This window comes from Triturus cristatus, chromosome 8 (genome assembly GCF_964204655.1).
Source record: "Triturus cristatus chromosome 8, aTriCri1.1, whole genome shotgun sequence".
NCBI lineage: Eukaryota > Metazoa > Chordata > Amphibia > Caudata > Salamandridae > Triturus > Triturus cristatus.
Genome location: NC_140591.1, coordinates 358,679,043 through 358,704,715, shown reverse-complemented (window position 1 = coordinate 358,704,715; position 25,673 = coordinate 358,679,043).

The window sequence follows — 25,673 nt, the reverse complement described above, 5'->3', positions numbered from 1 at the left end:
AGTCTCAACAGTTCACAGCCAATGAGCCGCAAGCTTGTGCTCGTAACGCCTCAACCAATCAGATGTCCGCATTCTCAAATATCGATATCTGTACAATATGATTTTTCTCAAAAACTACTGAACGGATTTACCCCATTTACACAAAAGCGTGGTTTCTGGACCACGACCTTTCTTTCTGCTAAATGAGGAGCGTCCGCTCGCAACGAGGCACAGCAGCGTACTAGCTCGCAAAGGTAGAGAGCTGCGAGCTAACGGACTGCCTTCTAAAGGCATAGCTGCGAGCTGGTGATGTGGGCAGAGGGAGCGTGAAAGGGGTATAAACAAAAGTGTGCTTTCTGGAACACAACCTTTCTCTCTGCCAAATGTGGCACGTCCGCTCGCAAAGAGGCACAGCAGCTTACTAGCTCGCAAAGGTAGAGAGCTGCGAGCCGACGGACTGCCTTCTAAAGGCATAGCTGTGAGCTGGTGATGTGGGCAGAGGGAGCGTGAAAGGGGTATCTCGCACAGACAGAGTTCGGGTATATTAAATTGCCCCCGGCACCTTTGTTTTATATTTTCACTCGATGTGAGGCACCAGATGGCTGCTAACACTTCCTGGTTTGAAGTGTTAGCAGCCAATCAGAGGCAAGCTCGTGCTCGGGAGTTAGGCTCCACCCAGATATATATGAAATGAAATGAAATGAAAAATTACATTTGTATAGCGTGTAACTACCCGGGGGCCTCGCAGCGCTTTACTGATGACTGTGGCGGGCTGCCAGGTGAATTAACACGCTTTTGCAAACAGATGAGTTTTCAGAGCTTTTCTGAAAGCCAACCGGTTATTGTTCTCTCTGAGGACTAAGGGAAGAGAGTTCTAAAGTCTCGCGGCAGTGTGGGAAAAGGAACGTCCACCCCAACGGGCTTTGTTGATTTTTGTTGTAGTTGCTAGATGCAGTGAACTGGAGCGAAGGGCTCTAAATGGGGCGTAGGGCACGACTAAAGGGAACAGGATGGCAGGGCCTGTTCGATGGAAGGATTTGTGCAAAATGCACATAGCCTTAAACTGTGCTCTGGCAGCCACTGGGAGCCAATGCAGGCTTTCTTGGCTGACTGCCAACGGGGAATATTGAACAGTAATCGGGCGGCACAGTTTTGCGTGACTTGGAGCTTGTTGGTTACTGCTACCGGGGCACCTAGGTATAAAGCATTTCCATAATCCAGGCGGGAGAGTATCAGGGCCTGAACCATGATTCTCCTCGCCTGGAAAGGAAGCAGAGGGAGCACTTTACGGAGCATTTTCATTAGCCCAACACACGTGGATGCAGTTTTGGTAGCCTGGACCGAGAAGTCTAGCGCTTTATCGAGCCAAATTCCAAGGCTCTTTATCTGAGGTTTAGGGGGGAGGAGCGCCGAGAGATGTGGGCCAAATGGAGACCATGGTGGTCGGTGGAGAGTTGCCCAGTAACATAATCTCCGTCTTCTCCCCGTTAAGTTTGAGGCAGGAGGATTGCATCCACTTAGCGACGGCCTCTAGACATGAGCCCAAGGTGTTGGACGGCCCTTCAGTGTGGTCCAGAGAGACCACCAGTTGGGTGTCATCCGCGTAGGTGACAATACGCACACCGAAGGGCTGGACTATCTCTGCTAGAGGTCGCATGTAGACGAGCCCTGAGGAACCCCACAGCTAAGTGGTTGCTTAGGGGAAACTACCTCACCCTCAAACACCTGGAAGAATCGCTCATCCAGGAAGGAGGTCAGCCATTCCAGGGCCACGCCCGACACGGCCATGCCTTTCAGGCGATGTAATAGTGTGGCATGGTTAACCGTGTCAAACGCGGCACTGAGGTCGAGAAGTATGATGGCTGCTTTTCTTCCCCGGTCCAGCACATATATATATATTTTTCCTTTAATATCTCAAAACTACTGAACGGATTTACACCATTTTAACAAAAGCGTGCTTTCTGGACCAAGACCTTTCTCCCTGCCAAATGTGGCGTAAATCCGTTCAGCAGTATGACCTGTAGTCTTATCTAAAGTTTCCTATGGAAAATGCATTGAGAAAACATGTTTTGGGACTCCCCTTTTTTCTCAGCCCCCGCTTGACCAATCACCCCCAAACTTTCAAGATAGGAGCTGATTAAAAAAGAGAAACTTGTTGGAAAATTTTGTAAAGATTTGTCAAATTACGCCAAAGTTCTAAGCACATGAAAAAATGCTTTTCCTATGGAAACGTGGTCCTAACTATAACTATCTACTGGCGGCCGCCAGTAGATAATATATATATGTATATATATATATATATATATATATATATATTCATTTAAATACATATGTTTACATTACGGTAGAGATGATTATTGTCAGCTATATACTTGGATGAATTGGTTTTATACATTTTTACATTCACTGTATTTTGTGAATTTTATTACAACTATTTTTATTGAGCTTTTATTGTTTTATTTGAATCGACTTAGCACCAGACAGTGATGCAGCAAAGCTACCTGAGGTCATGTATACTTTCGATGTAATGGTGAAAACGTGGGTCGTGCTATAACCTCCTTTCAGTTGTCCTTAACCCTTTCTGCAATCTTAATGACTACTTCATCTTCGGGCTGGAGAGACACTCAGACAGCCCAATCATTTTCTGTTGCATAATGTTTAGCTGCATGCCAATGGTATCCATGATCTGGATTATAGGCCTGCGCATGCTTGGTAACTCAGAATCTATTCTTGAGGTATTTATGTCTTAAGGGTCTTGGTGGGGGGGTGGTCGTGCCAAGTCACCCTCAAATGGTTCTATCATGAGCATTGACAACCATCCTCAAAGTCATACAGAGAAGGTTCTGCTTTTTTCTTTCTGAAACAATGCATCAGGTCTGTAGGAATCCCGTCACTTGATGATGTTAACACAATCTGCACCCAGCTGACCTCCTTTCATGCTTAATATTAGTTAGTAAGGGAAAGTGAAGACAGCTCTACCCAACTGATTAAACTGACGAAAGAAAATAGTAACACTTTCTCATACAATCTTCCTTAGCCATGCTGCTCTACATGGTGATGTGGTTGGTTTTCAGTTAAAACATACAAGCAATTATCTAGGAGTTACTTGAAATGTCACCCCACTATATCACCAGTCTGCTGCATTTAGGGGCATGCGCAGTTTTTATTACAGTCTGAAGTCCCTCGTAGATGTTGATTGTTGGCCTACTCGTAGTTCAGATCGTTTCTTGATTACCCCATGTCTTTTATAGTCCTCATCTCTCTGTGCTGTTTACTAGATGGCCCTGGATGAGAGGCTATTGTCTCTGTAAGACCAACCCTGAGTCATGGATATATAGTGGCTCATTGAAGATTTGATTGTGGTTGTTTTCAGAGTGTCAGCGTCCCAAATTATTTTTTTTGTGCGGGTGGCTACTTGAGCAGGGGGCATACTTTGCCTGTACTAGTTGGAGATGCTGATACCTAGTCTTTTGAATTCATGGAGTGATAGTGTGTGCAATGCACCCTATGGTTGCCAACAGGTGCGTATGTGTGGTTGTTTAGGGCCTTGGCTTGAAGTGCTACCATGGTTTCAGTGAGGCAAGTCTGATTGGTGGATGGCAAAATTCACTAGGGCTGCAGGAGAAAAACATTCTGTGCACAAAATGGTTGGGTGTCATGCATATCTGCTTTCCACGGTGGCCCACTTTGTCAGAATTCTCTGTTTTTTACTACAGGGAATATGATTGTAAGAGTCTTATGGGAAAACACAGCTGAAATCTTTTTCTTACACCAATCTCAAGTGTGAATTGAGAAACAAAATCCTCTTACTTTTCCGTGCCATATTACCTTAACTAAGTGCTACTTTTTCTGTTCTAAGGCATATTATAAGTAAGGTTGATCATTTTACATATTTAGGTATTTTAATATATTCTAGACTGAGTTGGCAACCCCTAATAAAAAAGAATACTTGTAATCTTCAGGTAGCATGTGCCAGAGTAAATAATGTTTCTACTTGATTGGTTCATAAGCCACTAAAAATTATGTTGGGGTTTATAAAGCCAGATGTATTCCCATTTCTACCTTTGGTTGTGAGATCTGGGGATATGTGAATTTAGATCCTCTAAGGGTAGTAGAAAATAAATACCTTAGGAGTCTTTTAGGGGTATAACAATATATCCCAAGTGAAATAATACATGAAGAGTTAGGCGTGAGTTATATTGATGATTACATCCAGTAGCGACCTCTCTTGTTATGGTGTGCAGTTTGGCTAAATGTTGCTTTAAGTCCGAACAGGTTCGTTTTTATTTTATTTATTTATTTATAGAGTTTTATATAGCGTGAACGAGACCCTTGGGTATCAGAGCGCTTCACAGTTACATGAGGTACATTTGGAATATAGCGGGTATAGCAGCATTAATATATATAATAATCCGAAACATGATTCTCTTAGCAGTTTCGGCAAAAAACTATATTTCAAGGAACTGATTAAGGAAACAAGGTGTAACAGTATTTCTATACAAGTGGTTCTGATGTGCTTTCCGTGAGTTCTACATCAGAAACAATTCACAATCAACGTTTGGGTATTAATCACGATGCTGATGATGAACAGTCTATCCTAAGGAAGGAACTTGCTCATTAGGAAGAGCTTTGCTTCCTTCTTGAATGTTGCTGTGTTTGAAATGTTTCTAATGTTTGGAGGGAGTGAGTTCCAGATTCTTGGGGCTGCTCCGGAGAAAGCTCTGTCATACGTTTTCTTCTTCTGAAAGATGCGTGGTTTCAGCAAAAGCTCTCTGGCACTCCTAGCTGGTCTGCTTCCCCCTGATAGCTCAATTTTCTTAGCTAGGTACCTTGGTGTTTTGTAGTGGAGCGCTTTGTGGGTCGTACATGCCAGTTTAAGTTGTATTCTGGATTCGTAAGGTAACCAGTTTAATGCTTTCAGGTGAGTGGAGATATGGTCGTATTTTCTAGATCCAGTAATGAGTCTTGCGGCCGCATTTAGACATGCTTTTAGTGGTGCTGTGGACATTTTTGATAGACCTGCTAGAGTAGTACATCCATATTCAATCCTTGAAATAACTAAGGACTGGACTACCATTTTAGTTTAGTCATTTTAGACTGTATGAAATTAGATAACGTGTAATATTCCCTGGATGGTATACATCAGAGAGAATTTCAGGGTCCTAGGGAGGTCTGAGTTATATTTTAATCCTTCAAGCATTACCAAAAAAGTTGTTGTATGGTTAAAATAGTCCTTTCCGCATAGAACAACAGCAGAAAGGGAATATTTTGCACTAGCCAAGCCTCTTTACCCAAAAATTATTATGGTCAAAACAGTACCTGGGATAGAGCCTTAACTTCTGTTTGAAATGCCCACTTATCAGCGTCATCTACTGACGTTTTTTAGATTGGGTTTGTTCCGCCAGCTGCTCTATCCCAAGGGAACTTAGTACAAGTATTCTGATCCACCTATATGTACCTGCGATCTTCTTTCTAAATGTGACACTTTGCACATTGTTTTGATATGTCCTTTTTTAATGAATTTCTTTGTCACAAGTTCTTAAAACCTCTCTTTTTAATCCTGGATTTTTATCAGGCTATGCCTGCTTTTTTACATTTTCAACTTTTAGCTTCTTATGTAATTTGCTATAATGTGTCAATGTTTCTTATTGGGGGACTATAGATCAGCTTGACAGGGGTAATTCTAAGGATCTAGTTCTTGATCTTTTTATGTAATTTCATGTCAATATTTGTATTATTTGTATGCTGTATTATATAATTGTGATGTTTTTTTTCTTGTTGTGACTTGTATGATTTTGTCTTAAAATCGAATAAAAGTATATTGATTGATTGCCTTATCTCAGCAGTGGTCAGCAGTGGGGTTCCCAGAATATAAAACTATACAGTATAAATTGTACTGCACTCCCAAAGCTTCATAATTCGCTCTCCCCTTCTAGCGAGCTCTAAATCATAGCTTATGCCAAGAGATTCATGGTAGGGTGCACCTACCACCATGAAGGGGTCCGTGAAACGCCCTTTCGCGCGTGCGCGCTCTCTGGGTTTAATGGAGCTGTGGTCATGGTGATGGTAACATATTTGTTCCAGCGCTTGCCCAAAAATGTGGGATATGTTGTTGGCATATCATTCTTTAAGATAACCATCTCCTGAAAACATCGTCAGACATGTCAAATTCAGTTATGTTTTGACTAGGGACGCAAGCTTTGAACACAAAAAATCTGTTGTTACCGGGCTCCCCACCGTGCCTGTCAGCGGAGCGCTCCTCTTGTCTCCAGCTCAAGTGCCTTGTAGATTAAACCAGTGACACAGGTAAACACTAGCTCTTCATCGCAACTCATACCTCGGGGTAGGGCAACATTCCAAGCTTTTCTTCGCATTCATCAGGTATTTCAAGACTATTTATTGATTTAAATAGTTCAGCACTTGCTCTTGAGATCTCATGCCCACTTGGGCACCATTCCTAATATTACTAAAACGTTTAATTTTATCTGCACATAGATAAATGGGGAACAGAGCGCTTTATATATGCATTTATAAAACAATACACTAGCTAGACACTGTGAATTGATGCGTCATTAAAAAACGGAGACATGCACATAACAGTAACTGCAGACATCCTCCACACTGCCCTTTAAAAGGGAAAATAATAGATCGATTTAAACTGTAGCCGACGGTCTGCAAAATTTTCAGCTGGGAAGCGAATGCTTTCAAGTAAATTTGTGCCAAAATAAAGTAGAAGTGCAGGAAACTTTAGCATGCTGCCCATGTCCTGCAATACTGTGTGGCAATCCACCGCAAAGAGAGTCATTCTAGGAGCTGTGGTAATCCAGGGTCGGGCACAAATGGGTTTTGCAAGCAAAAAAGGTATATTGTAGGGCAAAACGTCTTGAAATGTGTGCAGGAATAAAACACAATATTCCAAAGTTTGCAGTTTGAAATGGGCGACATCCTCTTGCGTCTGAAATATAATTTGTGTCGATTGTAATCAGGGCCTTATTCTGCCCTGTCTCTCAGGTGCTCAAGAAATGTTTTACTGTTATTACCTGTAAACGACCTGTAGGGTGATATGCATGCAAAACAGTATTAGTGAAAGTACTAAACAAACCTCGAGGAAAAACCCAGTAAAATGTGTACAGGAAAACCACAATATTTAAAAGTTTGGTTCTTGGAAAGGGGAAAACATCTGCTAATCCTGTTGCGTCCGAAATCTAATGTGTGCTCTTTGTAACCAGACCCTGATCCTGCTCTACATTCCTATATCTCAGGTGCTCAAAGCAGCTCTGGAAATGTTTTATTGTTTTGTTGGTATTATACTACATGGGATTCTGCAATAGCTGTATAAAAACCAATCTCTTATTTCTTCATAATCAGTCATTTGTGACACACCCAGTCGCCCTTTATAAAGAAATGACCACAGAATTCAGCTGTTATAACTTATCACAGTTGAGTTCAGACAACACAGTGCCTGCCAGCAGGGCCAGACGCATAAGGGAAAGAGGGACCAGGCCACGCAGCATAATGAAAGAAGCTGTTGAAGGAATGAAAATGAAACATTGCTTTTCTTTCTTTTGCTCTGTTTTAGTAGCGGTGCAAGGACTTGCAGAAAGCAGATATTTATGGCAAAATGTTTATATTTTGTACTCTTTGGGCTACTGTAGAAAATTTATATTTCTGCACGTGTATACTGAGCCTTTTAAAAAAATTAAGTAATTTGTACTTAAGTGCTTCTAATATGTTTTTGCAACAAATATCTAACTGCTTTTTTATGGGTTTAATTTTGCACGTATGATTCTATTTTTAAATTCATGTTTTCAAACATTTTCTGTCTTTCATACCAAAGAGCTACACACCAAGGATTTAAGTAGTTTGTGAGAAATGTGATGATGTGACCAAATATTAGAAGGGATAAAGTACCCCTTGGAGTACATGATGAGGATACCACAAGTGACCTTGGAGTTCCATAACTTTATAAAGGAACTCGGCCTTCGGCCTCATTATTCTGCAATGTCATGGAACTCCTCTGTGACTTGCAACATCCTTATAATTAATGGCAGGAGTACTTTATCCCTTGTATTATCTTTAATCAAACTGTGGGGGAGCTTTGTTTAATGAAAAAATATACCTTTAGATACACCTCTACTATATATAAAGCTATTTTTTAAGGCTTATCGTCATATTCAGATGCACACCTCCTAAGAATTAATTACTCCTGCATCATAACTTAATAATTTGCTGTAAGATAACATTTATTTTGAAAAATATTACTCAGTGTTGAATGGTTAAGTGGTTTAATGTGTGACAGATCTATTTATGAATTTATTAAACATATCAGCATTATGGTAACTTCTCATGTTGTGGGATATTCAGCACCTAAGTGAACCCATTCTAATTTGCATGTAGAGATACAGTAGTAGGTCAGTTAATGTTGCTGAACACCCCTTCATTAATGACATCTTCATAAATTAAGCAGGTGAAATCAGCAACATTTTTCTTGATGTCTAAATATTGTTTGAAACACCAATGAGACCAAGATTCAGTCATTAACAAGTTAAAGATTCAATAATTAACAGACGGGACTTTATAATCCATTGTAGCCTGTTAATTATTATTTCTTGATCACTATATAATAATCACATAAATAGTGAAATCCATTATTTCATATGCATTTTGTTTATTCATGTACTTTTGGAAGTTGCGCAGTTATGTGTGCTCATACTGGAATTATATGTAAACAACTACAGTTGAAGAAATAAATGAAATTAGGTTTGGTACAAATATTTAGGCCCTCATTACGATGGTGGGCGGTCATTTAGGGCATCGGTCTGACCACGGCATTACATGCAGGCTGTTGGACCGCAGAGGTCGGGGTATGACTGCCACCTCCGTCAGGATCAAAGACCGAGTCAGGACGGCGGGCGGATTCCTAACCCCACAGTGAAGGCAGTGCCATTGCAGGCACCGCCGTATGGTTTAGGATATCCCTTTCTGACTGCCTGTTCATGGCGCTCCCACCACCATGAAAAGGTAGACGGAAAGGGACTTTGGGGGCCCAATTTAGGCCGCTGCTAAGTGGCCTGACGGGCACATGTAATGCCCCCCCCACATCTATGTACTGTGTGCCAGGCACTAAGGGGTGCCTGGCAAAGCGTGCTTGTGATGTGGCCATTTTCCTGGGCCACAGCACAAGCCGCAATGGAAAAGAGCAGTTTACGACCCCCTGCACGGTGGTCTTATCATAATAGGGCAGGTGGAACCGCCGACTCATTGTCGTACAGTCACCTACCCGATACGATGGCGAACAGTGGTCTGGCTGACCGCCATCGTAATGAGGACCTAAGTATTAAACCATACAATACATCAGTTTTAGCATCATAAGTCTTATCATTCAAAAAATGGTATAGAATCCTGAGCTTGCAAGACAGAGGTACAAGTGGGAGATTGATCGATAGACTTGAATAAAATGATATAGGGGAAAGATAAAAAAAACTGAAGGTTTGTTCACTAAATGTAAATTAAACAAATCTACTCTGGGTTTCTTTGCAGAGAATAGTTTTACTCAGTCCCCTGGCATTACTAAATTTCTTTATATGTTAGATGAATAAAGACCCAAGTTCAGGCTGAACACGATGGAGTGCGGGTCGGGTAAACAGACCAGGTTAGTCCCACTCAATTGTTACCTTCTAAAGTCCGACGTGAAGAGTACCGTTCGCATTAGAAGAGGCCACAAGAGGTGGCTTTTGCCGTGAAAAACAGGTTCAAAGTCTTGGACAGTCATTGCTGTAGTATGAAGAGCCATCCAACACTTAAGCGTCATGTTGGTTGATCGGCATGGATGGTCGGCGTTAGCGCGAAGTGCAGGTCTCACATTAACAGTCATCGCAGACCGTTGCCGTGGGTGGCAGAGCTTTAGCATGAATGGGCCCATTTCAGGATGTTCATATTTTCCTTTAGTGGAAGCTCTCACTGCTGGCAACCAAGGGTCCAGGACCTAGGGGCACCTATAGGGGATCAGGACTCACTCCAGCAGAGGCCAGCAGCAGGTCTCAGGCAGGTCCAGGCATGTCCAGTTGCAGCTGGTCAGGTGGGCAGTTGCAAGGAGACCCTTGGAAGCATGTTGTGTCCCTGTAGGTCACACAGGAGGTCAGCCAACTGACCCTTGGAGTCATTGTGGGTAACCTGGAAACAAGGCACGCAGGTCCATTCTTCTTTTTTCAGACAGCAAGGCAGCCCTTCAAGCAACAGGGCAGTCCTCTAGCAGCAGAGTAGTACTTCTTCTGAATCTTTCACAGGTCCAGGAGTGTTTCGATGAGAAGTTCTGAAGGCCCCTTTTTATACCTGGTACCAGCCTTTGTGTGGGGGAGTTCCATGCCGACCTCCAAAACTGGTTCTGAAATGTTCTTCCTTCTCCCCTGGTAAATGATTAAACTGTCTGGGGTGACTAAAGGCAGGGCAAGCCTGGTGGCAGATTCCTTATTGTGTTCTGTAGGCAAAGCAATTTGAATTGTAAGCCAGGCTGGGTACAACCCCTCCCCAGCCAATTTGTCAGGATGGCCCTTCCTGTCCACATCTAAGTCCCCTTTTCCTCACTGTCTGGAAGCAATCAACAACCCGTCAAAGGAGAGACAGTCACAGTCATGTGACCTTGGCTGCTCGCAGAAATGCACTGTTGATTTGGGAAATGCCAACCTTCTAAAAGTGATATTTCTAGAATTGTGGCTTAAAATTTTACTTTACCCTTAAAGATGATTTTAAATTACAGTTCCAAAGAGTCCATGAAGTATTTCTCTATCTGCTTCCAATCTGAACGTAGCACTTTATTAAATGTAACAAGGGAACCCAGAGTTAGCCTATATGGGAGAGATAGCCTTGTAACAGTAACAAATGGAGTATAGGTGTTTTTCATTGTCGGGAATTGTAAAACTCAAACCCACATGTCCTAATTTTTAAATGCCATGTGCCCTGCCCTGTGAGCTTTTAGGGCCTAAATTAGGGATGACTTGTAAGTATTAAAAAGGAAGGGTTAGGCCTTGCAAAAGGTTCATTTTGCCAGGTCGACTTGGCAGCTTAAAACAACACTAAAGGTTACAGTAGTACATATGAGACACGTTTTAAACAGGCTACTTTAGTGGGTGGCACAATGTGCACTGTGGCCTGCTACTAGCATTTCATTTACAGGCCTTGGGTACATGAAGTACCATATACTAGGGACTTACAAGTAAATAAATGTTCCAATTAGTTCAAATTTGCCATGTTTTGGTGAGAGAACACAAACACTTTTCCTCTGGTTAGCAGGGAAAAAGTGCAGAGTCCTAACGCAAACGGGTACCAAAAACAAAGGCAGAGGAAATAAGAAAGTGTGTGGTGACCCTGCTGAGAGGCCAGGTCCAACAATAAAAAGGAACATCCAGTTCTTGTTTTTATTGTATAAACTGCACCTGTAATTATGCTCTGTCATCTGCCTTTCATACTGTCTGCTGGCGCAGGCAGCAGGCATTGTGACACTCCAACTAAACTGCAATAAGTTATTATAGTTGAGCAGCTATGTCATTTGCTTCATACAAGTGATTAGAGAGGTCAAAATGTAACTGTAATAAGGACATTACAGAAAGGCTTTCTTATGTAATTGCAGGCTTCCACGTATTATAGTATAATATGAGTACCTTCCTGTCTTAGGGGTCTTGCTTTTTTGTCACACACTTGCCATTCAGCCTACATTATCAAACCTTTACAGCTAATCATCCTAACATGTCACTGTTGTTAATGGGAATCCTTCTAGTTCCCTATTGTTCACATTCAATATCTCTACTGATGTCTGACATTAGGAGCGGAGTTCTATTGCATATTATGCCTGATGAAACTACTTCCAACAGAGCCACTTAATTGCAGCTTATCCTGGACGTCTTGATAGAGAATCCAAGGACTGCACATATTGAATGAAACCTAGAGTCTGATTAACTCACATGCCTGTGTACATTGACAATACATGGGTGAATTGTGTGAGGAGGTATTTGGACAAAATATCAAGTCATAAATATGGAGTGACTCTAATATTGAGTTTTTAATATCGTGTCACAGAAATGTCGCGCTGCAGGAATATCATTGACTAAAATATACATTTTATAAGTTAACCAATATTGTTCCAAGCGTATCATTGTTGTTAATATCATTTACAAAAGTATAACTGTAAAAAATATTGTTGTTTCATTACCTTTGTGTTTTAAATAATATTGTAATTGTATATGTTATACATTGTTTGTATAATTGTTGTTAAAGTTTTTTAAATATAGTTTGCAATTTTAAGTTAGTTATCAATTTAATTGTATTAATAGTAATTTATAGTGTTGTAGCGGAATGTGAGATTTATAGAGGTCCTGGGTGGGAAGTTAAATAAGTATAATTAATTAATATTGATTTTTAATTTATATTCATTATTTAATTGATAATTAATTATGTAAATTGTGTAAATATTATTTTTAGTCATTATTTAGGTGCAGGTTCTTGGGTTTGTAGGGGTATAGGGTGGGAAATTAATTAAGTAATAATTGATTAATTATTCCTTTATTATTAATTATTGTGTTGATAATTATGTCAATTGTGCAATTATTATTTTTTAAGTTATATTTTAGGGTCAGGTTCTTGAGCTTGTAGCGGTATATGGTGGGAAGTCAATTAAGTAATAATTTATTAATAATTCATTAATTATTACATATTTAATTCATAACTATATAAATTGTGTAATTATATATTTTTTAAGTTAGATTTTAGGTGCAGGTTGTTGGGTTTGTAGGGGTATAAGGTGAGAAGTTAATTAAGGATATATTACATTTTAATTTATTATTCATGTTGATTAAATTATGCAGTTTATTTATAACTATGTAAATTATTTAATAAATATATTTTTTATATTATATATTAGGTATGTGTTGTGGTTTTAGGGGGACAAAGTGGGAAGTTATTTAAGTAGTAAATAATTAACAATTATTTATTATTAATTCTTTTATTTAGTACTAAATATGTTAATTGTCTTATAATTTTTTATTTTAATTATATTTTACATTTTGAATGCTAGGTATGTGGAAGTATTGTGTGGGATTTTCATTAAATTATCAATTAATAGCATTTTCTCTTTGGTATTTATTATTAAAAAATGATAACAATAACAATTGTTTAATTGTTTTTAAAATGAATATATATGATTTTTATATTAATAGTTTATAGTTTTGCTCAATTAATACATGTATTAAACTATGGTATGTGTTTGAAGGGAAGTACTTTCCCTACTGCTGCACAGACGTTAGTGAGAATAGTAACCTTTACCCCTCTTGAGTCCAACGCTTTCCCTACTGTTGTACAGACTGGAGTGGGTATAGTACATTTTACCCCTCCAGAGTCCAATACATTCCCTACTGTTCCACTGACTGCAGTAGGAATAGTAATTTTTACCTCTCTTAAGTCCAACGCTTTCCCTACTGTTGCACCAACTGGAGTGAGAATAGTACATTTTACCCCTCCTAAATCCAATGCTTTCCCTACTGTTGCACCGACTGGAGTGGAAATAGTATGTTTATTATTTCTAAAATCTAATCGTTTTTTTAGTATTGCTCAAATATATATTATTATGTGTTTATGTATTTAATTAGCTATTTTTTGAATATAGAGATTTTTTTAATTTTAAGATATTTGTAGTAAAACCTATTTTTTTTGTTGTTTACTTTGTATGTATAATTAAAGTAGCAATGTTTTGAAAGATGTTTTCAGTTTAATTATGTTTTTTATTTTTTATATGCATGTATATATTTATATATAGATACATATATATATATTATAATATATCCGGCTCACATTTCCGTCACGCCCCTTCACTCACGGTCGGGTGCTTTCTATGCGGCGACGGACACCGCACTCAGTCAAAGCTCCGGGTACAAAGGCACCAGCACTCACGGGAACAGTTGTCCAATTTTATTTTATAAATTATATATATATAACTTATATAATTGGGTTATTTGCCATGTCTTGCAGCGCATTTGAAGCATTGATGCATGCTGGTGTCTGTGGTTTGAGGAGTTAACCACGTGACCACTTTTACTACACAATACTATTGCACTCACCTGTGAACAAGGCAAGAGACTGAAACGCGTTAGGATTTAAAGAGTGCATTTCTCGCCGCATTTCATGACGAATAAAGTCAATGTGTCAGCAAGTCGATGTTGGGCTCTTTCTTTTTGGTAGCAGAACTGCAATTTCCAGGATCCCCATTTCTGGCCCAACAGCCCGCCCTGCAGGATTGGGGGCCCCCGGCAAAGTGGAGATTGTTTGGTGTCATTAAATGGGGGGGGCATGATCCGCTCACAAAAGCGCCAGCACAAAGGACTTCCGAGTTATTTGGCTGCTTTCTGTTTTAGAAAGGGAGAGGAGAGTGATTCATCATCATTTTTCTACAACTTCGCATGGTAAGTAATTATTTAAGGAGGCGCGGAGGTACCGGCACTGTGCCATGACAAAATGCTTTACCAGCAAGCATCTGAAAATATGTTGGACATTGGCTGTGAAAATGCTATTTGGCAAAATTTGGTTATGTGCCATGTCGTGCAGCGCATTTGAAGCACTGATGCATGCTGGTGTCTGTGGTTTGAGGAGTTAACCACGTGACCACTTGGACTACACAATACTATTGCACTCACCTGTGAACAAGGCAAGAGGCTGAAACGCGTTAGGATTTAAAGAGTGCATTTCTCTCCGCATTTCATGACGAATAAAGTCAACGTGTCAGCAAGTCGATGTTGGGCTCTTTCTTTTTGGTAGCAGAACTGCAATTTCCAGGATCTGCATTCCTGGCCCAAGAGCCCGCCCTGCAGGATTGGGGGCCCCCGGCAAAGTGGAGTTTGTTTGGTGTCATATATATATATAGATATAGACATATTTATGTGTATATAGATATATATATCTATACACACATTCACTGAAAAAGAACAAAGGTTACGGGCACGTTATAGTTAGGGTCAGATTTCACTTGTAGAAAATCAATGAAATTCAGCAGTTATAGTTACCTGAGCTAACTATAACTTACGCCCCTGCAATGCGCTGCTTATGACCTCACATATCACATCACTCGTGACATTGTCAGTGTCATCACTGATGACATCTCAAATGACATCACTGATGACACCATCCAGTGAGTGTAAGTATTTTGTAAGATTATATGATCGTTAAACATATATCCTAATGTACTATAAAACTTAAAGTAGTATACTAGGTGTGTTACTGAGTTATACTACTTTTAATATATATTATGTGAGTGGCTGTGTGACTGTATGTATACGTATGCGTATGGGTGTGTGAGTGGCTGCATAAGTGGTTGTGTAAGTAGCTGTGTGGGTGAGTGAGATGCTGAGAGAGTGGCTGTATTGGTGAGTGAGTAGGTGTGCCAGTAGATGTATGGGTGGGTGAGTGACAATGTAAGTAGCTCTATCAGTGTGTAAGTGGGTGTATAGTGACTGTATGGGTGAGTGAGTGGATGTCTGAATGGCTGTACGAATAAGTGACTGGGTGTGTAAGTGGCTGTATCAGTGAGTGAGTGGCTGTTTGAGTTGGTGTTTCATTTATTGACTTCGTGTGTGAGTGACTGCATTGCACAGTTTGTGTCTGTGAATTGCTGTATGGGTGGGTACAGTAATGTGAGAGTGCTTGTATTGATGTATCAATGGGCTATATAAGTGGTTGTGTGAATGAGTGTATGAGTGCTGCTTCTATCTGTGAGTGAGTGGCTGTGTTGAGAGGCTGATTAGGTGAGTGAGTGGTTGTGTGACTGTAGGTAAATAAGTGGGATTGTGAGTAGCTCTATAGGTGAGTGTGTGATTATGTAGCTGACTGTATGGGTGAGTAACTGGTTGTATGAATGCCTGTATGGGTGAGAGAATGGTTATGTGAGTGGCTCTATGAAGGAGTGAGTGGGTGTATGAGTATTGGTATAGGTCTGTGAATGGGTATGTCAGTTGTTATATGGGTGTGTGAGTGGGCGTACAAGAGGTTGTATGGGGGTGTGAGTCAGTGTGTGAGTGGTTCTGTGGATGATGCCATCAGTGATGTCATCAGTGATGTCATTTGAGATGTCGTCAGTGATGACACTGACCATGTCATGAGAGATGTAATATGTGAGGTCATAAGCAGTGCTTGCAGGGGCGTAAGTTATAGTTAGCTCAGTTAACTATAAGTGCCTAATTTCACTGGCTTTGTACAAGTGAAATCTGACCCTAACTATAATGGCACTGTAACCTTTGGTTTTTTCAGTGAATTTTTAAGGTTTTTTTAAATGCTAATTCCTAACTATAACTTACCTGTAACCTTTGTTTAGTGAATTTCTATGGTTTTTAAACTAGTAATTGCGTTTGCAGAGTGGTAAAGAAATGTGAATGGGCCTAGAACCAGCTCTTAGTAATCCCACTGTGTAGGACTTATAGAAGGTACCAGAAGGGCTTCTTGGCCCCAAAAGACCCTCAGTAGTAAAGTGAGCTTCATCCCTAAATCAGTAGTGCACCACAAAACGCGCTTCAGAGTAGTAGAGAAAGGGGGCGTGTCCTCCCAACACCTCATACCAGTCCCTCTGTGTGGGACTTACTAGAAGTAACAGGAGGGGTGTTTGGCCCCAAGGATGTCCTTGGGGCCCAACTACCCCTCCTGTTACCTCCAGTAAGTCCCACACAGCAGGATTGCTGAGACATCGTAGGAGGCCATGCCCACTTTCTCGACCACTCTGCAAACTCGCCTCATGGTGCACTACTAGTAGGGGGATGAAGTCCCCTTGGCTATTGGGGGCCCTTGGGGGTCAACTATCCCACCTGTTACCTCCAGTAAGTCCCACACCTTGGGTTTACTGAGAGGTTTTTGGTGGCCACACCCCCTTTCTCCACCACTCTGCAAACGTGCCTCCTGGCGCACAACTAGTGAGGGGATGAAGTGTCCTTGTCTCTTGAGGGTCCTTGTGGGCCAACTAGCCCTCCTGTTACCTCCAGTAAAACCCACACAGCTGGATTGCTGAGAAGTCACCAGAGGCCACGCCCCCTTTCTCCACCACTCTGCAAACTCACCTTCTGGCACACTGCTGCTTGGGGGAAGAAGTCCGCTTTAGTCTTGAGGCCCTCACCAGAGGTGTGCCAAGAGGCACGTTTGCAGAGTGGTGGAGCAAGGGGGCGTGAGTCATGAGTCATGAGTGATGTAATATGTGACGTCACCAGCAGTGCATTGCGGGTGCGCGAGTTATAGTTTTTTTTATTTTTTTTTATTAACATTTGACAAAATACAAAAACTATTACAACATAACAGGCCAGTTCGTTATTACATCAAAATGGATTATAGCTCAATGTCAGTTTATACATTGAAATGCAAAGCTATACGTGGTCTCGTCAACGCGCGAGTTATAGTTAGCTGAACTAATTATAACGGGGGAATTTCAATGGTTTTGTACGAGTGAAAAGTCCCAGCTAACTATAACGCCCCTGAAACCTATGGTTTTTTCAGTGAATTTCTAAGGTTTTTTAAATGCTAATTCCTAGCTATAACGTGCCTGAAACCTATGGTTTTTTCAGTGAATTTCAAAGGTTTTTTAAGTGCTAATTTCTAACTATGCCTACAGAGATAGGACATGTGAAGAAAGAAGAAAAAACGCACAGAAATTAAAAAAAGAAATGCAGAAAGAAGCAACAGAAGTCCTCAAAGACTAAGAAAAGTGCAGGAAGAAGGATCACGTGCAGAAAGAACAAACAGAAGAGCAGAAAGAAGCCTTGTTGTAAAATCATCCTGTACCCTCAACTTTTTCAGACGGATACTCGTGGTAACTGAGTCTGACTAACCAGTCCTAGAGCCAGTGCTATGTTAAAAGACACTCAGAATACAGTGAAAACACCTACATACACTAGGAAACACAATGCGTTAGGGGCCCCCCTGTGATTAGCATGACCTCCTCTGTAAGCCCCTAGTATATAATAGGGCAGGGGATTAAAACTACCTCTTAAAACGCGCCACGGGGCGTGTTTGCACACATCACCTCAGGCCCTGTCCCCTCCCTTCCCCACTGTGTAAACACGCCCTGTGGCCATTTTAAGTTGGGAGATTAAGTCCCCTTGAATCCTGAGGGTCTCTAGGGGCAAAATAGCCCACTAGGTACGTCCAGTAAGCGCCATTGCAGAGAGGTGTAAAAAGGGGCACGGCCTGCACCACCTCTGCAACGCAGAGCAGTGGCGCTTACTGGAAGCATCTGGTGGGCTAGTTGGCCCCCAGGGTCCCTCAGGATTGAAAGGGAACTATTTCCCCAACTTAAAACGCGCCACAGGGCGTGTTTGCACACGTCACCTCAGGCCCCGTCCTCTCCCTTCACCACTGTGTAAACGCGCCCTGTGTCCATTCTAAGTTGAGAGATTAAGTCCCCTTGAATCCTAAGGGTCCCTAGGGTCAAACTAGCCCACTAGGTACCTCCAGTAAGCGCCACAGAGCTGCGTTGCATAGAGGTGTAAAAAGGGGTGTGGCATCAGAACATCTGTCTGCAACGCAGCTCCCTGGCGCATACTGGAGATACCTAGTTGGGCTAGTTGGCACTCAGGGACCCTCAGTATTGAAGGGGAATTAATTCCCAAACTTACAACTGGCCAGGGGGCGCGTTTGCAGAGTGCTGCAAGGAGGGGGCGTGGCCTCCAGCGCGATGCCGGTCTTTTATTTATTTTATTTTTTTAAGAAGGAGGGCTGTGTGGCCCCCCTTCTTTTTCTAATTTATTGGCCCAGGGGTCCCCATCCCCCAGGGCCTGCACCCTAATTTTTTTTGTTGAAAAAAATAAATTTGAAAGGGGATCGCGTAGCCCCCCTTAATCGGCCCCGGGGACCCCAACCCCCGGGTCATGGCCTTTTTTTTTTTTATCCTTTAGGAGGGGGGGGCTGCGTTGCCCCCCTCCTCAGGCCACTTATGGCCCGGGGACCCCATCACCCGGGGCTGGCCTTTGTTTTTTATTATTTAAAAAATATATACATTTATAGAAACACCTAGGACATGCTGGACAAACGGTATGTACCTATCACCATGACGAATTGTGTGATATTCATTAAAAGGCGACTATGCATACAATGATTCCACGTGGAATGTATTTACACCGCTAGTGAAGCTCTGACATGTCTGACGCCCTACCGTGCCTAATCCCGGCACCCCCGCCGGTGGGTACTCTCCAAGTAGACACCCTTGTCGTTTATTTATACAACCATGGGTAGCTATTGACGGGCACATTTAATACACATGCACACCAAGTCATTCAAAGGGGATTCGACAAAAATTCGACCAAACTATGCAAGAAACCCCCCTCACGGTTAATAAAACACACATCCACCGCTTGATGTGTAATACTTTTTATTTTACTCTCTGGAAAGGAGACGAACCTCACTTCAGAGTCACAGCGTGCTCCTGGCTGAGCCCACTGCTGTGTTACACCCACCAGTGCCCGCTGAGTGCCACACACCTCTGTGTTGTATTCCACCAGCTAGGGCGTATGCTATGACACTCTCTAGCCCATGTGCACTGTAACACCACCCCGTGAATATGTCATGCCACACTTGCCTTCGCACGGGTTATATTGCCCCAGCTAATGTGCCTTCCTCGATGCCTATGTTATAATGCACAGCGCTATCCCATACATATTACAATCTGGGATCCATATCTTTGTCACAGTGAATATGCAACGTTACACTCCCCAGCACATATTTTATATTACAACTTTAGAGACTAGTTAGGTTACACAACACTGCCCTGTGCATATTACACTCCAAGGCGCATATCACATAGCATGCGCTAGTGCCTGTGCTATCTCGCGCTCTCCAATGAATCTGTCATTGCGCACAATGTATTGTATATTATATTTCACGCCCGGTTCATCTTATATCACACTTTTTGGTGCATAGTTTATACCATATACTATATCTAGTTTTCATTTTCAATCGTGCTCTCAGGACTATGTTCTATATAACACTGTGTCCATCTACCCTTTTCACGGGCATTACATTTTGCGATGGGGGGTGGAGGGTCAGGGGGTGTTTCTGCCAAGTGAGCCCGGAGTCACAGTCACAAACGTCCTCTTCTTCCTGAATAAAAGTGAGATTATGCTACATACTTGTTCATATTTTAAGTAGTTCGCACAGACACACATTTTAAAAACAATAAAGTTCCTAATACCCACCTTCTCTGAACAGTTAGCTTGCTGCCCCATCCACCTCCTCCCTATCCTCTGTTGTCTGAATCCATGGACTAGCCTCCTCTCTCCTGCCATGCATGGTCTGATATGCTGCCACTGCCCTCCATTTAGCATGATGTACCAGTCCACTCCTCCTGCCCTCCATTGCCCAATTCTATGGCCCATCATTGACCTCCTGCTTAGCCGCTGTGCTTAGCTTGCTGCCCCTATTCTCCTTCCCCCTGCCCTCCGATGCCTTTGTGCATGCCCCTGCTCCATCCTTTTTGCCCACCATGTTCCATGGACCTGCCACTCCTATCTACTCTGAGTGTTCTGTTGAGCTGCCACTCCCCTCCCACCTGCCTAGCATTGTCAGATGACTGTAACCTGTCCCTGCCACCTTCACCCTGCCTGTCCACATGCCATGCCCCTATCCCCTACCTCCTATCCTCCATGGTCCATTTTACTGCCACACCCTTCTGCCCTCCCTGGTCTGTTGTGCTGCAACTGCTCCTCCTGCATGCCCCGCGCGGTCTGTTGTGAGGCCCCTTCCCTTGAACTCTCTTGTCTGTGCCCAGGTCCTAACCCTCCCTTCTATCCTCCATGGTCCTTTGTGCATGCCCCTGCACCCTCCTTCTTGCCCATCATAGCCATTGTGCTGCCACTAACCCTCCTGCTTGCCATGCATGGTCTTCTGTGCTGCCATGGCCCCTCCCAGCTTCCCTGTGTGGTCAGCTAGCTGCCCCTGACCCCCTCCCAACTTCCCTCCATGGTCTGTGTGTATGCCATCATAGTCTCACTGTTGCTCTCCATGGTGTGTCTTGTTTCTAGTGCCTATCCTGCCTGACCTCCATGGTCATCTTGCTGCTCCTGCCCTGCCCCCTTGCCCCCAGCCCTCTGTTTCCATGTGCAGACCCCTATTTCCTCCCTCCTGGCTTGTCTGTTCCATTGTAATGTCCCTGCTCCGTCCCTCCTGACCTTTATGGTCTGTTATGTTGCAGCTTTCTCTCCTGTCTGTCCATTATTGTCAGCTAGATACCATTGCCTCTTTCCCCTCTGTTCTCTGTTGTCCATGTGCATGGTCCTGTCCCCTCCTTATTGCTTTCTATGGATTGTTGTGCTGCACTCCCGTCCCGCATGCCCTGTGTGGTGTATTGTGCTGCTGCAAACCCTGATGCCTGCCCTGTAGGGTCAGTTTGGTGCAGCTCTCCATGTCCCTCCTGTCCTCTGTTATCCGAGTCCATGTCCCTACGCCAATTCCTCCTGCCTACCATGATCCAATGTACCATACTTGCGAACATTTTGAACTTGGTAAGAGGGAGATTTTGAAAAAAAACTGGGGTATTGATTTTCCCCTTTGAGTTACATTGAAAAAGAGGAGATTGTAGACAGGAGACAGATCAAATAAAGCCCATTTGAGTTTAAAAACATTGGACTTTTCCTGGCTAAAACGGGTCTGTTGGCATGTATGGTTGTACTACCACTGCCTCTTCCTTCTGCCCACAATGGTCTATTATATTGCCACAGCCTCTCTTGCCAGTCCTGTATTGTTGGTTTGTTGCACCTGCCCCCCTTTCCACTGCCCTCCATAGTCTGTTGTGCTGCCACTGCCCTTCCTGCCTGCCCAGTGTGGTCAAATTGTTTCCTCTGCACTCTCCTACCTGCCTTCAATTTTCAGAGTCCGTGCCCCTGGCCTCTGCCTCTCAACAGTAACCCAAATGAACAATTAGATTGCTAACATTCTATATTTATTACAAAAGTGTGGAACGCCTGACGTCATCTTGATGTAATCAAAACTGTAATACCTAGAGCATTTCCTTTAGAAATTGCATATATGAGAGGGTCTTATTTGCATCAAAAGTATGGTTAGTGCTCTAAAAAACTAAAATGAGGACATATTTTCTGAGTTTTCAAATAGCGACAAAGAACTTTTAAATTATTTGTAATCTTTATGTTTTTTTATCCAGTTGACCACTTGATTAAATGTTGCACTTAGGGGAGAGGATGTGGTGTTACTTCCAGAGCTGCAGACTTTGCAACTGGGGAACCAGGTTGGAGTTTCTGCTTCAGCTCAACATTCTGTGTTTCTGGTCAAATCACTTAATCTCCCCATTTCTACAACCAAAATGAATTTGATCTTGTGTGATGTAACCAATGCTCATGTAAAACACTCCAATACCTGACAAGTCTGCACTATATAAAACTGCAAATACACAAAAAATAATGTTTTGCACACTTCTGTCATTGGGCTACATGTGGGCTACATCTGGGTGATATTTGTGCTGCATTTGGGCTCTTTTGTCTCTGGTGGCCATCTTGGGAGATTTATTTGTTATGAAGTTTCCTAATTTCCTCATTTACTGCAGTCTCCTCAGTAGGAAATGCTTTCAGTTTTTTACTTTGATTCCATCAAGAAGGCATTCAGATGTGTCACACATTTGCCATAAATTCAGAATGTTAGCACTCTAGTTGCTCATTAGATCACTGTAGTAAAGCTACTGCTCACCAGGGAAGTCTGCTGCTGGTATTGAAAGTGCATGTTTCAGTCTGCATGTCAGAAATTTTTAATGAAATAGAAGAGGATTTGAGAAGTCACTCAAAATGTGCCCTAATTTTTCTTTCTGCAGCACTAATCATACTTTCTATGGCAAAATGAACCCCCTCATTTTGTTCCTTTTTAAATTAGATGTTTTAAGAGTTACCACTTTATTCCAATCAAGATGGCTTCAGGTGTGCAATACGTTTGTCATAAGTAGGACTGTTAGCGCTCTATTTGTTCTTTAGAACACTCTGGGAAGCTGCAGTAGAACGCAAAGGAATCAACTGACAGTCTCTGCCCTCGTTGGATGTACATGTTTTACTGAGAATGTCAGACTTCATTCTCACATGACTGAGAAAGCTAATGTGAATTTACAGAAAATATGCTCTCAGTTTAGCTTATAGATCACCTTCCAAACCTCTGTGGGAAAAGCATGAGAAAATAGTTTTCTCTCAAACATGATTCATGATATCACAGCAGAATGCTTTTTCACATGGTAAAATCACTTTAGAACACACCACAATTCCTAAAATGAGTATGGTACCATCAACAAATGATTTATAATGTAACTAAAGTCTTAAAACCTTCTATTAACTGCAATGCTTTTTAATGAGGTGCTATCATGTATATTTGTCCCAAGATGGCTGCCAACACTTCTTGGATGAAGTACTGTCAGCCAATCAGATCTCACGATGAGATGTGTGGTTAGGCTCCGCCCAGATATATCTATCTTTTAACTCTAATTTTCTCAGGAACTACTAAATGGATTTACACCATTTAAGCAAAAGGCACGAGTCTAAACTGATGACTACCTCTTTGCCAAATTTGGTGTAATTCCGTTCATCAGTTCGGGCTGTAGCTGCGTCAACAGGTCCTATGGGAAAATGCATGGGGCAAACGCGTTTTGGAACCCCCCTTTTTTCTCGGCCCCCGCTTGATGAATCACCGTGAAATTTTCAGGATAGGAGCGGACTGGAGCTGGCCAAAAGTTTGGAAAATTGTGCGAAGATTCGTCAATCGGCGCCAACGTTATTCCAAATAGAATGTTGTGGATTTCCTATGGAAAATAGGTCCTAACTATAACTACCTACTGGCGACTGCCAGTAGGTAGTATATATATATATATCACCAAGAGTTGATGGCTGTTCCCAAGCCTCTTTTTACGGCGGGCACACGGCAGGGGTAGCCACCCCCAAATATCGCAAAATAATCCACTGCGTCTAACTTCCGGAATTCATGGATGAAAGAACAAAACACTGGAGCCGCGGCCTCAATTCAGAAGTGTGTTTATTTAAACACTGCGATATATATATATATATGTGTGTGTGTGTGTATATATAGATTCACTGAAAAAACCATAGGTTTCACACATGTTATAGTTAGCGGAAATTTTACTGATAAAAAACCAATGAAATTCCCCCATTATAGTTAGTGCAGGCAACTATAACTCACGCGACCGCAATCCTCTGCTGATGCTAATACTGTATTTAGACACTTATTTGCCCATGTCTTCTTCCATACATTTTTAGCTATACATATATTACAAATATTTTTTTTTCATAAAGACACATATCTCATCAGCAGAAGATTGCGGTCGCGTGAGTTATAGTTGCCTGCACTAACTATAACGGGGGAATTTCATTGGTTTTTTATCAGTAAAATTTCCGCTAACTATAACATGTGTGAAACCTATGGTTTTTTCAGTGAATTTGCAAGGTTTTTTAAATGCTAATTCCTAACTATAACGTGTGTGAAACCTATGGTTTTTTCAGTGAATTTGTACGGTTTTTTAAATGCTAAGTTACTTTACGCCATTCGTGGCGTGCACGCCCACTTAACGCAGTTCGTTCCGTGTGCGCACGGTGCGCTTCGCGCACCGTGCGCGCACAGTGAGCACGCGGTGCGCTTTGCGCACCGCGCGCCCACTTTACGCAGTTAGTGCCGTACACGCAAGGTGGGCACGCGGTGCGCGTAGCGTACCGTGCGCACATGGAGGACATATTATGCGCTTCCTTGTGATAGGTAATCTGTTAAATTTAATTTGTAAGTGATGACAATAATACGCCATGCACAGAGAGTGTTTTTTTTTTTTTATTAAAATTTTTAGCGTAAGCGCACCGTACGCGTACGGTAAGCGTAATCGGCGAAATTTTCAAAAAATAAAAATGTACCGTTTTTGGCCTTAGGGGATCTTTGAGGACTCAACTAACATGGCTATGTGCATGGGCGCTGTCTAAACAGCCCCTTTATATGTTTTTTGCCTTTGTTTACAGCCCCCCCTCAGAGTGCGAGAGAGAAAATGGCGGCCGCCGCTTCCTGGTTTCGACCGATTCGAATGTTTACTTAGATGTAACAGCCAATCAGACTCGCGCTCGCGCACGCCACCGTACGCGTACGGTAAGCTTACGGTAAGCGTACCGTAAGCTGGCTCAGATATATATATTGATTTAAAGGCTATTTTCTCAGAATCTACTGAACAGATTTACACCAAACCTACAAAAGGCACTTCCTTGACCTAGGGACTACCTCTCTGCCAAATTTCTAGTAATTCTGTTCAGCCGTTCGGGCTGTAGCCCTGTCTAAAGGTCCTATGGAAAAATGCATGGGAAAAACGCGTTTTGGGACCCCCCTTTTATCTCAGCCCCCGCTTGACGAATCCCCCTGAGACTTTCAGGGTAGGAGCGGAGCGGAGCGCCCCACCTATTTTGAGAAATTCGCGAGGATTCTTCAACCGGCGCCAAAGTTATTCAAAATAGAATGTTGCGGATTTCCTATGGAAAAGGGGTCCTAACTATAACTACCTACTGGCGACCGCCAGTAGGTAATATATACATATATATACTTGGTATATTAGTCAAATAAAAAAATAAGAAATCGTGTAAATTAAAATGAATATTTTTAATGATAGTTTTACATTATATATGTGTACATAAACATAGGCACATGCATATATGTGT